At 39.1% G+C, this 15,519-nt stretch overlaps 1 protein-coding gene across 6 annotated transcripts in view; it reads left to right on the forward strand.

Annotated features, from left to right (window-relative positions):
- SMAD9 (SMAD family member 9) overlaps window positions 1–15,519 on the forward strand; it is a 76,976-nt gene that overhangs the window by 20,580 nt on the left and 40,877 nt on the right. For all 6 annotated transcript variants that reach the window (XM_074387818.1, XM_074387821.1, XM_074387822.1 and 3 more), the window contains exon 2: window positions 13,863–14,000. The gene's annotated coding sequence lies outside the window, so the exon portion shown is untranslated. The remainder of the gene's footprint in view (window positions 1–13,862; window positions 14,001–15,519) is intronic.

Consider the following 15,519-nt stretch of genomic DNA (forward strand, 5'->3'; position numbering starts at 1 on the left):
ATGGGTACTGAATTGTGTCAAATGTTTTCTTCTGCATCTATTATGATGATAGTATGGCATTTCTCTTTTATTTTGTTAGTATGGTGAAACATGCTAATTTATTTTCAAATTTAATACCAGTTTTACATTTCTGTGATAAACTTCATTTGATCAAAATGTCTGTTAGCCCTTTTTATACTGCTGAATGTGATTTGCTAATATTTTGTTAAGAATATGTACATCTATATTTCTGAATACTATTTATCTATGTTTTCCTTTTTCCTCTAGTTTCTTATTAGATTTTTGCATCAGGGTTATGATGGCCTTATAAAATTATTTGGGAACTGTTTGTCCCTTTGTATTCTGAAGAGTTGGTATATTATTTCTTCTTTAAATGTTTGATAGAGTTCTCCAGTGAAACCATCTGGGCCTGGTGATTTTTCCTGGGAAAGTTTTAAATTGTGAATTTCCTTAATATATATAAAGCAGTTCAAATTTTCATCTTTCTATGTAGACTAACTATGTTCCCTACCCCTAATAAGAGTAACCCACACCCTTATTAAGGCATAAGACATTTCTGTTACCTTGGAATGTTTCCACTAATGAACTTTGGATAAAAAGCTCCTTGTAAGTCAGGAACTGCATGAATTGAGCAATTATAATGGAAAATGCAAATATATTATGCCTCTTTTACCCAATCAAGTAAGAGTTTTCTTTCATTAGCAGTTTTCAAAAATAGGAATTTTTCTACATTTTTAAAAATAAAAAGCAGGTTATCAAATCCTGCATTATTTTTTATTTAGGAAGTTGTTCACTTTCTAATTTCCTCTGAAGATATGCTACATTTTGTCAGTTGATGCCAGTTTTCAAGTAGTTATGAATATATTTTAGATTTCATGTACTGTGGCAAACTCTCTTGTATAGCAGGTTAGGCTTAAGCAGAAAAGGCTTTGCCACAGTATGGAATATTATGAAGCAGTTACAAAGAATAAAGTAGATTTAAGTCCTGCTAGCACAAAATATCCTCAAGCAAGTTGCAGAATGCTTAAATCTCTTTAACAATTCAAACTAATGCTATATTTTTTGTAAGGACCTCAATATGTAAGGATATTTGGAGTAAAATATCTGTAAGTCAGTCCAAGCTAGTATTAGTAGTCACATCAAAGTATGCATGAAGATTTGGGAACTGTGGTTGGTGAGATTTAACCTGCTTTATAATGTTTGAATTTTCATAATAACAGATTGCTGTAGAACTTCTGTAATTAGAACTGTAAAGGGCTTTGGCAGATTTACTGATGATTAGAGGGAAAATGCCTCTAGATTTTGTTTTTGTTTTTGTTTTAGCAATTACATAAAGCTGTTAAAAACCAGCTTATAAAATCTACACATACAGTGTTCTAAATATGTTTTTTTCAGATTATGGCACAAGAAAATATTGCAAGTATAGGTCAAATGCAACTTAGAATTCAAATAAAACTTGGATATTACTCTACCTCAAAACTTTTAAAACATTAAGTACTTAATAACATGAAAATGCTTGGGGTATACCATTCATTGAAATAGGCAGAATATAAGACATAGTTATAAATGAATTATTTTAAAATGTTTATTTAGAAAAAACAAATACACAAAAATGTTAATAGTGATTGGTTTTTCTGGGTGGATAAACAGTGGTTTTTGAGCCTTCTTTTTAGGAACTTTCCATATTTTTCTAGTTTTTTGGGGGTTTGTTTTTTATACACAAAAATTGCAGAGAAGGGAAGAGAAGAAAGAAAATTCTTAGCATTTACAAGTGTGCTACAGGAAGTTCTGGTACTTTTTAACAGGAGAATGGAAGGATCAGATAGACATTTTAGAAGTCTGGCAATTTGTAGAAGAGATTTGGAAGGTCTGGAGGGAAGTCAAGAAGGGAGGAAGGGAGGAAGAGTTGTTTTTGAAAGATGTTTAGTAAATAAAAAATTGGCTGGATCAGGTGCTTGACACCTGTAATACCAACACTTTGGGAGGCTGAGGTGGGTGGATTGCTTGAACCAAGGAGTTTGAAACCAGCCTAGGAAACATAGATCTTTGTCTCTACACTAAATACCAAAAATTAGTTGGGCACCGTGGTGTGTGCCTATTGTCCCAGCTACTTGGGAGACTGAGGTGGGAGAACTGCTTGAGCCCCAGAGGCAGCGGTTGCAGTGAGCTGAGATTACACCACTGCACTGCAGTGGTGGGCAAAGAGTGAGACCCTGTCAAAAAAAAAAAAAGAAAGAAAGAAAGAAAGAAAAACTCAACAGCATTGGCCAACAGGGTGGGTGGGAGTGGAATGAAAGAATAAGGGAGAGGTCCATTTTCTGCCTTTTACATTTGTTAATTTAAAACTAAGTCTTTCAAATCTATTTAGCAATTGCACATTACTTTGATTTAGTCAACATAAATAGGAAACTGCAGTTCTTCTCTTTCTGTGACAGTAACTCAAGTCTCTGCTTACGTGGTTCAAAATAACCCTAAATCACAATTTCAAGCTGACTTAGAAAATACTATTTATTTCAAGTGGATTAATATCTGAATATAAAAACTATGATACAAATCCTTCTAGTGTCTTCAGCCTAAGTAACTTCACTGGGTAACAGTCCCTAGGCCAACTTGAAAAAAAAAAAGCACTGAATTTCCTACCCTAGGATTCAAAATTTAATCTGTGTGCAGCCATTAGTAAAGCAGTTTCCCTCCAAATATTGAAATTCACATTGAACACATCTTTTTCTGAAATTCTGTTTAATTTCTATTTAACAGTTACCCAAATTTAAAAGATCTTGTGATTACTGAACAGAATCAGGATTTATGTTAAGTCAGTGGTTCTCTGCGGGGGGTGACAGGAGATATTTGGCAATGTCTGGAGACATTTTTGGTTGTCATCACAATATGGTGAGAATGTGTGCTACTTGCATCTATAGGTAGCAGCCAGGGATGTGGCTAAACACCCAGTAACACACAGGACCACCCCTCTACACCAGCCTCAAATGTCAATAGTGCCTGAGGCTGAGAAACCTCTGCTAGACCTTAAATGGATAAAAAGATGCAAATGAGCTCACGTTTTAGTAAGGGACATATATCCATATCACAGGGTTGTATATACACTTAAGGAAATTATTGTTACACACGGGTGCAGAAATTTGGGACTCATTAGAAAAGGGGTGAGCTGGGAACAATGAGGAAGATGTAGATTTGAGGATTTAGGGTTGAGGGAGTGGTGGAGGAATCTAATTGGTTAATCTAACCTAAAGCTGACAGGTGCTGGCTGGAACTGACTGCAGGGGATTGAGAGTGGTAAGTAAACAGGTAGTTTGGAGCCCCTCACTACCAGACAGTTCAGGGAAAACTGATAGCCCTCCTTGCCATGGAAGTGAAGGAGAGTATGACATAAGTGAATTTGTCACAAATCATGGTCAAGTAGTGTTTTTGTGATGTAAGATGTTTCTACAAGGGCTGGTTTGCTGCTGTCTTTTTCTTGGCATCATTTGCGTGTCTCAGTGAGACATCACTTGGGGAACCACAGACTCTTGAGGTGGGGTTCTCCACCGGGACCCCAATCAGCACAATGCCACACGGGATAAGTGACATAGAAGTACAGAGCATCGGGCAGGGGACCAGGAGGACTCCATGGAGGTGACTGGACTTAGAAGAGGGGAGAGGAAGAGGTCAGGAAGCAGAAAGACAGGAGTGAAGATACGGAGCCAGGAAAGGGTTTCTAGTCTATAACAAATAATTTCATTCTTGGGCTGCTCACTAATTATTCCATGTGTTAGTTGTGTAACTTTATGACTTGTATTAGTCTGTTCTCATGCTGCTGGTAAAGACATACCAGAAACTGAGTAATTTATAAAGAAAAGCTTAATAGACTCGCATTTCTGTGGTGGAGAGGCCTCACAATCATGATGGAAGGCAAAAGCCATGTCTTTCATAGTGGCAAAAGAGAGAATGAGAGCCAAGTGAAAGAGCAAACCCCTTAGAAAATAATCAGATCTCATGAGACTTATTCACTACCAAGAGAACGGTGTGGGGGAAACCACCCCCATGATTCAGTTACCTCCCACTGGGTCCCTCCCACAACATGTGGGAATTATGGGAGCTACAATTCAAGATGAGACTTGGGTGGGGATGCAGCCAAAGCATGTCAAACCATAGGGGTTGCCCAATAAATACTGTTGTTAACCTTCTTATTCATTGTTCTAAGGCTACTCTAGTTAAGGATTAGGATTCTTATTTTTTCTTAATCTTTGAACTTCTGTTGAACTTCTATATGCTAAGAAATACTGTTAACAGCAGGGACCATATTATACAAAATTGTCTAGGATTTTGTTTTAAATTAATTAAAATGTTTTATTATATAATATTTGATACATTCAAAAGAATATGTGGTATACTTATAAAAGTTATGATGGAATATTATAATAATACAATATGTAATATAATATGATAATGTAACTTACAAATGCTGCATCTTCCTGTTGGGCTACTGCCCTGCCTTCTGCTGAGAAGCATTAATTTTATTGTCTTGATTTTTGAAATGAAATTTAATCACATATGTATCTCTGGGATGTTTAGTTTTTATATGTTTTTGAACTTTATAAGAATGACTTTATACTCTGTCATCTTCTAGGCTCTGCTGTTTTTCACTTAATGTTATATTTCTAAGACTAATCTTTGTGGATATCATTAATGTGTTTTTATTACTATATGAAATTCAATTGTAAGATTATTTCATTTATTTATTCATTCTCTAGCCGATGGATATTTATTTCCAGATTTTTGCTTTTTTGAGTAACGCTGCTACTGAATATTCTAGTATGTGCAATGGTGTGTGTGTGTGTGTGTGTGTGTGTGTGTGTGTTCATTTATTTTTTAACTCAACTTTCCCTTCACAGAATATGTACAATAGTTTCTTTAGGGAAGTGGTTTTCAATTTTTTTAAAAAAACTATAATCCAATAGGACATATGCACAAATACATCTCTTCAAAAACTTCAAGAAATAATGTTTTTCCCTACTGTGAACAGTGACTAGTCCATTTTTTAAAGTGCTGGATGAGATCCAATGGCATGGTTTTGTTAATCATTTCTACCTGAGGTTTGGAAACTGGCCTACGTTTTATACTATGCTGTGGAATTGCTATGTCTTATAATATACACATTTCAACTTTACAAGATAATGGCAGATTGTTTCCAAAGTGCTTGAACCGACTATTTCTACAAATTCTTATTATATTCTTATCAACACTTGCCATTTCGGACCAAATTTAAGTTTTCAACAATAAGTCTATTAAGATATTTTAATGATTTTTACTTATGTTCTAATTTTATAACTAAACATTTCTGGCCCAACAAAGTACCAGTGTTTCTAGAAGACTAGGGAATGCTGAGTTGTCCTATATTCTGCCTGAGATCATGCATAGGAATGTCTTCACATTTTCTTTTCTTAAAAGTACTTCTTGCTTATTATTCTCTTTGCTTTGCTGCTCAAGGGTACAACTATTGATCTATCTCAGTTGTGGCTTTGTGCTGGATTATTTTAAAGTTAAGCATCACTGATAAGTTATCTACTTAGTAAAACTTAAACCTACTGAGAAAACAGCTCTGTTGTTCCTGATCTAGTCTGACCCATTTCAGTCTCAGGAGACTGGAATTTTTATGGACAGTTAGTGATGTCAACTTTAAAACAAAAAGGATGGTTAAATTTATACAAGCAGGTTGTTTAGTGGAAAGTTTTGGTTGATTTTGTTAAAATGTATTTTTTTATACTTGAAGCAACACAACAAGAACTTAGTGTAGTTAGCTTGTGGGCTTTGTCATAATTTTAAGGTTGAGAATGTCTTCCTTGATATTTTCTTTGCACTTGCTAGGGTAGGCTGCTGTACCCTCTCTTGGCTTTTGTGGTGTTTCATGACTCCTTAGCCCATAAAAAGGTTTTTTATTTATTTACATTTATTTACATTTACTTCATCATTTACATTCGGTGACTAAATCGACATAGGAAGAATTTTTGCTCTGCATGATGACCAACTTCATTATTCATGGGTATCCTCTTGTTTAACAGGTGGTCAGCCATGACTTCATAAGGCTCTTTCCTTACATCTGTCTGACCTGAGTGGTTCCAGTTTAAGTTTTCAAGTCAGTGGTACAATGAAGCCTAGCGGCCCAATAATACCATTTTATGTGTATTGCAACAATACTACCGTCGTCATCGACAAAAATATTTCCAACGTGGTCTTGTACTCTGTCATTTTCTGTGTGTTTTTCTGACTTGAGAAGATGCAGAGCTCATTACAATGGATTAGCTCACCCTTACTCCAGGACAGATTCAGTTTTTGGTTTTGTTTTGTTTTTAATTTCTGAAATTCTTTCCCAACCTTAAGAATCCAAACTGCAAATCTAAAGAAGTGCTGGTTTGTGTGGTGGGACTGTGGCATTTAACGGATGCCAAATGGAAGGAGCAGATGAATGATAGTGCAGCAGGATTAGGGCTGTAATTGGTGGCATTTCCTCAGTTACACCATAACTACATTTTCAGAGTTCCACCTGGAAAAAAATGTAGCAAACTCAAGCTTATCCCCTAGGGTCCATCCAGCTCTGACCTAGGGAACAGGGAAGCTGTCCTGTGGGTGACAGTTACAGATTGTGGAGCTCACCAGGCTGGGTATAATGAAGAAAATACATTATCTTCTGTCCTGACCCAGAGTTTTAGACACTCTACAATGAAATTGCTCTTTTGCCACCTACGTTTAAAATAAAAACAAAACAAAACAAAGCAACACGTCTCCTCCATCACCTAGTAAACCATTTGGTAAGTCCAGAAATAGCACCCCCCCAATCTTTTATTACGTTTTTAAGACTCTGAATATTTGAAGCAGGCTACTGGCATCACATCCTGACTTAAAGTTTTTATTCCTTAGGCAATGGAGATTTTGAATCTGGGAAAGTATAGCTCATGGCGCAGCACCCAGTGTATGATAGAGTCTCAATAAACACTTGTTGACTCAATCAAAGGATGAATGAAAGTCTTGAGAAGTATGTCAGGATGGCTTCTCCAAGGAGATTTTTTTTTTTTTTTGAGACGGAGTTTCGCTCTTGTTACCCAGGCTGGAGTGCAATGGCGCGATCTCGGCTCACCGCAACCTCCGCCTCCTGGGTTCAGGCAATTCTCCTGCCTCAGCCTCCTGAGTAGCTGGGATTACAGGCACGTGCCACCATGCCCAGCTAATTTTTTGTATTTTTAGTAGAGACGGGGTTTCACCATGTTGACCAGGATGGTCTCGATCTCTCGACCTCGTGATCCACCCGCCTCGGCCTCCCAAAGTGCTGGGATTACAAGCTTGAGCCACCGCGCCCGGCCTTCCAAGGAGATTTTAAAGGGCTTTTTAGAAATAATCTCTACTCCTCCTAAGCACAAGCAAAGATAGTAATATGTTTCTAGTAGGACTAGGCAAAGTGGCCATTCACTCTTCTTAGGATTTGTATTTCTCAGGACCAAAGCAGGAAGGAGGAAAAGTGAAAGATCATTTGTTGTGTTTACCACTACAAACTACAGGCTGGAGTGAAGTTAATAAATTTTAGAATAAGCCTCATAAAACTGACTTGTGTGTTAGCATATGAGAGGTGTTCTGAATGCAAAATAGGGAACGTTTTGAAGAACATGCTCTGTACTCTGTGATGCACTGTTAATGCTCTGCCCCCAGCTCACATTCCTCCTGCTGTGGCTGAACTGCACTGATTTTGAGAGAGATGGGTCATGGGGGTAGGGAGAGGGGAGAGTTTGGGGTAAGAAGGGAAGGAAGTGAGGGTGCCAGTGCATGTGTGTGTGGTTGCAGGGGAGCTCATTTCTCTGGTTCCTAAACACTCATCAGAGTTTAAAAATGGCATCCAAACTGTCCTGAGATGACTTTACAAAAGTGAGAAGAAAGTTGAATCTGCCTAGTAACCTATAAAACCAATTTTAAACACCTACTTTAAGAAAGAGACGTATGTCTTCCGAATTTAAGCTAAGTTGTTCTACCTGGGTATCTTCTGATATTTAGAAAAATACGATTTATCTGTTTTCTGAAGGACATGGTGAGAACATTGAAAAAACTGGTTCATTGGCTACATCAGTAAAATATTACTTGCTGTATTGTTTACCAAAAAGCTGGAACAATTGTAAAGTTCTTAAAGTTTTAAGGATGCTTGGTGTTTTGATGAGGACAGTGTTATAAGATAAAGTGTCCTCAAAATTAATTTGATTTGTTTTACAATTTACTCAACAGTGATACTCTTCAGTGCCCCCCCAGAACATGTAGATGAAAAGATAAGCACAATACATTTTTAAAGTTAAAATTATATTTTGCAAGTAGAAATGTAAATGAGAACTCTTAATTCTACTAAAGTGTATAGATATTTTTTCTGACCAAAAAAGAAAAAAAAATTGCCTTTAGAAAACAAAAAAGAAAGAAAAAAATTAGATATGGCTTTTGAAGTAAAATTAGCCATTATACAGCAAGAACTTGGTAAATGTTTATTGAATAAGAGGATATTTATTCCTAAAAAGCTGTCTGTGAATCAGATTTTTGTAAATTGAATCATACTTTTACATGTATTATGACTCATTTCATAAGCCAAATAATCTTTCCTAAGTTTATATTTGTGATAAACACAGATTTTCATGGGTCAGAATTGCTGGAGTAAGGACACCTTATGTTGTTGCATAAGATCTGATGTATTCTTTTTGAGGTTGCTAAAGTTTAAGAAGTTTGATTCTTTTTAAGAGCAATCATTATTTACCAGATGATAAACAATTCATTAAAAATAGATTTTTAAGGATCTACATTTTGTAATTGATAAATCATTCATGTTAAAATAGTTGGCCTTGATTCTGTTCTACTTGAGAATGTGGGATGTTTTATAAACACATTAAGATTTGCAAATAGACTAGGGAAGGAAGAAATTATTTCATTGTCAATAATGAGATGATATGTTTGTGTATACATAAAATTTCAATCAAAGCACTCTAATGAAAACTAAAAAGCCTGTTAGAGTGAGATCCATATTATGAATGGTCTCTAAGTAACATGGGCTGCTTTGTTGTAGCATATTTGGGTTCTACTATGCGTTAAAGGCCCATTTTGCTTCTGTTATCTCATTTGTCTTCCAAGTTCTGGCAATTTAATTAGAGTTTTAGAACAAGTAGGAGCTCCCAATGAATGGGTCATCCCTGTTATAAGTTGGTCACCATCTGCTAACTGAAAGTTGCAAGGCTTATCTTGAGCATGAAAGAAACATGGAGCCACAATTTAAAGTAAGTAGGACACAACTTTCTGCATGGATACGGGAAATCCAGTCTTCCTGTGGTCTTAACAAGAGCTGGACCAAAATATCTGGGTAACCCAGAGACATTAATCATGTTATACTGGTTCAAAGCGTTTTGAGGAAGGGGTGGGAAAAAATCAGTCTTTGCTAATAAAATGTTTTTTTCAGGAAGAAATTCAATTACGATTTTTCTTCTGAAGTAGAATCAGTGTTTGGAAAAACTATAGACAGCCTATTTCTCATTTTTCTGCAGTCCTCTTCTCAATTTTCTATTGTGATTTTTCTGACTTGGGAGGCATTTTTCAGTTGATGTAAAATGCAAACTGAAATGTCTTCCACTCTTCTCCTCTGGCCACGTTCCCTTTCCAAAAGCAATTAATGTGGTCAGTTTCATGTGCATCTTCTCTGGCATGTGGAAGTGTTTTATCTCCAATCCCTTCCTCCCTAAGCTATTATATTAAAAGGGTCAATCAAGTTAATCACTTCTTTTAGTAAATCACACAAACACTCTGTATTCCCTTTTTGGAATTCATCACAACTTCCTCACTTCCAGGTGCTGAGTGTCACGCACATCACAAAACATATTTAGGAGTGTTGTTTTTTTCCCACTTGAGGGCACTGCCTACTTTCATCATAATGTGATCATTTTAAGATTTGAGAGTTGATTGCAGTAGCATTTTTGCATCTGTTATACATAAGTGCCCAAATACTTGGCTGGCTCTTCTGCTTCTTTATCCAGCTCTGGTCACCTTCTGTATCATAAAGGTGAAAAGATCCCAGCAGTAAACTGTATTAGTGCATTTTCACATGCTATAAAGAAACAGCCTGAGACTGGGTAATTTATAAACAGAAGAAGTTTAATTGACTTCCAGTTTCATATGGCTGGGAGGCCTAGGGAAACTTACAATCATGGTAGAAAGTGAAGGGGGAGCAAGGCACGTCTTACATGGTGGCAGGAGAGAGAGAGAGAGAGAAGGGGAACGCACCATACACTTATCTAACAACCAGATCTCACGAGAACTCACTCATTATCATGAGAACAGCAGGAGGGGAATCTGCCCCCATGATCCAATCACCTCCCACCAGATCCCTCCCTTGACAAGTGGGGACTTCAATTCAAAATGAGATTTGGGTTGGGGACACAGAGCCAAACCACATCCGTAACCAACTCTGGTTTCAGGCTGAGCACCCTGAAACAGCAGTGCTCATTTATTCTGAGAGTAGAGCTCCTGTTTCTGAAACTCTTCAGAGTGGGACCCTTGCAGTGGCTTTGTTGCAGTTCTTCTGGCTGGTGGGTCCCTGTTGGAGTTTGCCTTTTGTTTTCTATGCAGAACACACTTCTGCTTCCCTGCACTGTGGCTATTTCCCAATTTCTCCTTGCTTCTCAAATCTGTCAGCCCTCATCCTGCCTGTCTCATTAACTCCACTGCGACCTCATAGTTGTAGAGGGAACACCCTCATCTTCCTGTGACCAGATAGACAAACCTGCCTGTATCTACTCCCATTCACTTCTCTTTCCTTCTGTTGTTCCACTTCTATCTTTTGCCACAAGCATCTCTCCTTTTTATGGATAATCAGTAAAATGAGTAAGATTCTGTCTAGAAGCCTCATCTTTAAACAAAACACACCACACTGAACTGCTCAGCTTCCCAGTAACTACCACCTCTGCGTGGTCCCAGCTCTCTCACCTGTCCTTCTACATTGTCTTCCACTTGCTCCCCCATCTCATCTATTCTCCGTTTAAGCAGCTAGGACAATCACTTAAAAATGATCAAGTCAGCTGGGTGTGGTGGCTCACACCTATAATCCCAGCACTTTGGGAGGCTGAAGCAGGCAGATCACCTGAGATCAGGAGTTCGAGACCAGCCTAGCCCCTCTACTAAAAATACAAAAATTAGCTGGATGTGGTGGTGTGTGTCTGTAATCCCAGCTACTCAGAAGGCTGAGGTAGGAGAGTCGCTTGAACTTGGGAGGCAGAGGTTGCAGTGAGCTGAGATTGCACCACTGCACTCCAGCCTGTGAGACAGAACACAATTCCATTTCAAAAAAAAAAAAAAAAAAAAAAAAAAAAAAGATCAAGCCAGATCATTTATCTTCTTTGCGTTTTAAACCCATTCAGGCTGGACGTGGTGGCTTACACCTATAATCCCAGCACTTTGGGAGGCTGAGGCAGGAGGATCACTTGAGTCTAGGAGTTCAAGACCAGCCTGGATCTTGTCTCTGCAATAAATAAATAAATAAGCAGACCCATTCAAAGACTCCCCTTTGCACTTTAGATAAAACCCATTTTCCATATGCCGCTTTCCAGCTCCAGCAGGGCACTTGTGTCTTCACTTCCTGCCTCACTTCTAGCCACTCACACCCTTGCCCACTCTTCTGTGGCCACAGTTTTTCCTCCAGTTACCCAAATGCATGAAATTCTCTCCACCCCTGTGCCACCCTCTTGGCATTTTTCTTTGGAGGTCTCACTCTACAGCCCCTGGAGTGGCTGCACTTTCTCATCCTCTTGATCTCATTGTCACCTCCTCAGGGGGTCTTCACCAGGAAGTCCACACAGGTCCCTGGCCCCACAATCATGTTTGTTCCCGCTTAAGACTTCATGGCTTGCTAATATTTACGTGTTTCATATCCAGAGAGTTTCTAAGCCCTGTAAGGGCAAGGTCCATGTCTGCTTTGCTCCCCGCTGGGCACATGATAAGGGTACCTGGCACATAATAGGCATTCATTTCAGGGCCATTTGCTGAGATATGTGAATGAGTGAATGAAGGCTGGCAGGCAGCTCAGCTCGGGTTTGTCTTTTCCTTTAGGACACAGAGCCAACGTCTCTGTTGTGCTTCATGCTCCTTTAGAGCCACAACGTCGTGGAGATTGAGGAGATCTTGGAGGGCTTCTCCTCACATTTCCGCCACTCAGGCTCCATCTCCCATCCTCCTGCGTTTCAAAACAGCTCAGGCCCAGCCTTGGGTTCAGGGGGTCTTTTGCTGTCAGTCTCGGCTTATCAAGGGATGCTCCTATTTTGCTTTCCTCCCATCCCCTTTGGGAGCGGGATTACGGTGCAGTGGTTTAGGGTGTCTGGAGCCAGACTACCGGGGTCTGAATCCTGGCTTCCTGGTGGTGTGACTTTGGACAAGGTACTTAATTTCTGTGTGCCTCAGTTTCCTCACATGTCAAGTGGGGTTAATGACCACATGCAGCTGTGACAGTGATTCAGTGAGTAAATGTACTTAAGGCACTTACCATGGAGAAAGTCAATATGTGTTGGCCATCCGCCTCTCTCCCCTCTGCCTTCTGCTCGTGAACTCCACGCGTTTAGTCGTTCCAGGCTCTCCCCAGCACCCACGTAGCGAGAATAGTCAACTACTCTCTGTAGTCCCTTTCGCGTATTCCCCTTCTCACTCTTACTTTCTCTTTTGCCCCTTTTTCTAATTCAGTGTTTTTTTAAAAAATCTTTTGGGGGTCACAGGCTCTTTTTTGGATTTAAAGAAGAGTACTTATGGACTGTTACCTTAGAAAAACTCAGTATTTGTGAGGTAACCCAAAATGAGCACACAATTCAGATACCCACAGATGCCTTGGCATCTCTCTGCGGCCCCCTGGATAGATCTCCTGTTACAAACAGCTGCATCTCTGTTGTCTTCTTTGCTGCTGTGGACTGAAGGAATTCCACTCGGAGAACTGGAACTGTCCCTTCATGAGTATTCAGGAAACAAACCTCAGAATACAGCTAGAAAAGTCTCTTTTCAGAAGGTGAAATCATGATCCCATTTCTGTGTGTATCCAACATGATACCAAACTGGTATATGCATAAAGTGATTACTTATATCTTATCATACAACTTACGATTGCTACTCATTTGGGACATATGGGAATACCAGGCTAGTTTAAGTGAGGAAAAATTTGAATTAATCAAATATATGTCTGTGTGTGTGTTTTAAGCCCAGTTTCTTCTCAAGTTGTAAGGTAAGAAGACATGATATATGTGTGCCAATGGTGATAATAACAGCCAACTGTTTTCTGGATAGGTGTTCTTTTAGACATAGTTTTATACATATGTGTAAAGCATAGCTAAGTACTCTAAGTTATTATAAAGTAAAATAAGCATTTATTGTGGCTGTATTAATTACCAGTGTACAATAAGTGCTGCAGAAATAGTCTAGATAACAATATATTCCTTGAAGGGGGTTAAATATTCCTTCAGCAAATATGTTCACTTTCTAAATTGGTTAGTAAACTGTTTTATAGAGGGGATACCAAGGTATACTTAATGCTGGTTGTGGATTAGAGGGTCAAAATTGTTATGGTTGAAAAATTAAGACAAAAACAAAGAAGGAAATCATGATGGTTTATTGTGATGATTGTTTCTGGGCTGGACTGTCACTGAACAAACAAGGGCTCCCTGACCCCCTGGGCTGGCCGCATTGTGCGGCCTGGTAGGTGATGGAGGTCTTGGCCACATTGACCTGAAAACAGTGCCTGTGAAGGATTGCTCAAAGTTTCCGTGTTCCCAGGAATGCTTAGGAATGCTCCGTCTTAAACAGTATTTTAAAAATTATATTTTCTCCAGGATTAAAATCACCAACGGAACCTTCCAAGGAGACCAACTGAGTGGAAATAACCTTCAGTAACTGCTAATGGGAGTTGGATTTAAAACCGTCAGCTTAAAATAAAAGAGCTCATGTCTCCTGAACTGCTATCCAGCCGGGTAAATTGTTTTTTAGTGTGGAATTATGTACACTTAAATCATGGTGTATGCATGTGGTCAGCACTGCTGTTCTTTTAAGTGGGCTTGTTTATTTAAAAGACTCGAAAATGAGAAGTTGTTTTGCTTACTCAGTTGGGGTTTATTGTAAAACTCGATGCCAGAAAAAGAAAAAAGTACTGTTTCTATGCTGCGAGTGTGTGAAGCGTGTCCTTTCCAGAGAAAGGACAGTCGTGGTGTTTTTTTTTTTCTGTGTCCAAAGAAGGAAAGCTCTGAGGGCCAGCAGGAGGCTTTGTGAGGGATCTGGGGTTATGAACACTAATCACGCACTAACCACTGGTTTCAAAAACAGGAATACCCAGTATACGTTTTTACTTTTATTCCTTTGCAGTAATTAAAATCATACTAAAGTGAAACAAGAGCAGGAGAGCAAAGTGGGAATTTTTCATATTGGTAGATGATATTCGTTGTTAAAAGGGACAGTTTGATAGCCACGTTGGAGAAGCTGTAGTTGTCGCCCTGCTCTATGCTATGGAGTGTCATGAGTGAAGGTTGTGCTCAGACTGCTACGGGTAGTCCAAGTAGCATCAAAGCAGCTGAGCAAGTCTTGAGATCCCATGTGATACATCCAGCCAACACCCATGGAGTCATAGACCCATCGCCCAGAAAGACCTTTCCCTGGAGGCTGAGCCTCGTCTTAATCTGCAAATGTGGAAAGTGGGAGGGGTCTAGAGAGGCAACATGACTTGCCTAAGATCACACAGTTGATCTGTGACAGGGATACACAATTTTCTTACAAAAGTGAGACTGTAATCACACCAAAAATCTTAGAAAATTATCCTAATCCACCACAGTTTATTTATTTTATTTATTATTTTTTGAGACAGGGTCTCCCTCTGTTGCCCAGGCTGGAGTGCAGTGGCATAGTCATGACTCACTGCACTCTCTGTTTCACAAGTTCAAGCGATCCTCCTGCCTCAGCCTCCCAGATAGTTGGGACTATATGTGCACACCACCATGCCCAATGAATTTTTGTATTTTTTGTAGAAATGGTATTTCACCATGTTGCCTAGGCTGGTCTCAAACTCCTGAGCTCAAGGGATCTGCCCGCCAATGCCTACCGAAGTACTGGGATTACAGGCATGAGCCACTGTGCCCCGCCAGTTTATTTTTTTAACTGTGATTTAAATCCTTCTAAGTGCAGACCAGTTATCCTCTCAGAAATTTTTCTAGGCTTCCCACCCCCTCAGGTTGGGCTCACTTGTCCTTTGTTTTATTCTCCTTTGCACTTTTTAGAAATGGAGTAGCTATGAGAAATATTAATCGTCCCTCCTCCTGTTTTTGCAACCAGCTGTTTTTCACTGAACACTCTGAAAGTGCCGTTTTAATTGTTTTGGTGAACCTGGGCCGTGGAGTTATCAGGTGATGATGGTAGTTTCGAGCTTAGAGTCTGTGGGCATTTCAGTTCTCTGACAGTGGAAAGCTGTTCTGAGCCAGGTTGACACAAGTGAAGAAACCTGCA

Source organism: Saimiri boliviensis, chromosome 16, assembly GCF_048565385.1.
Source record: "Saimiri boliviensis isolate mSaiBol1 chromosome 16, mSaiBol1.pri, whole genome shotgun sequence".
NCBI classification, from domain to species: Eukaryota; Metazoa; Chordata; class Mammalia; order Primates; family Cebidae; genus Saimiri; species Saimiri boliviensis.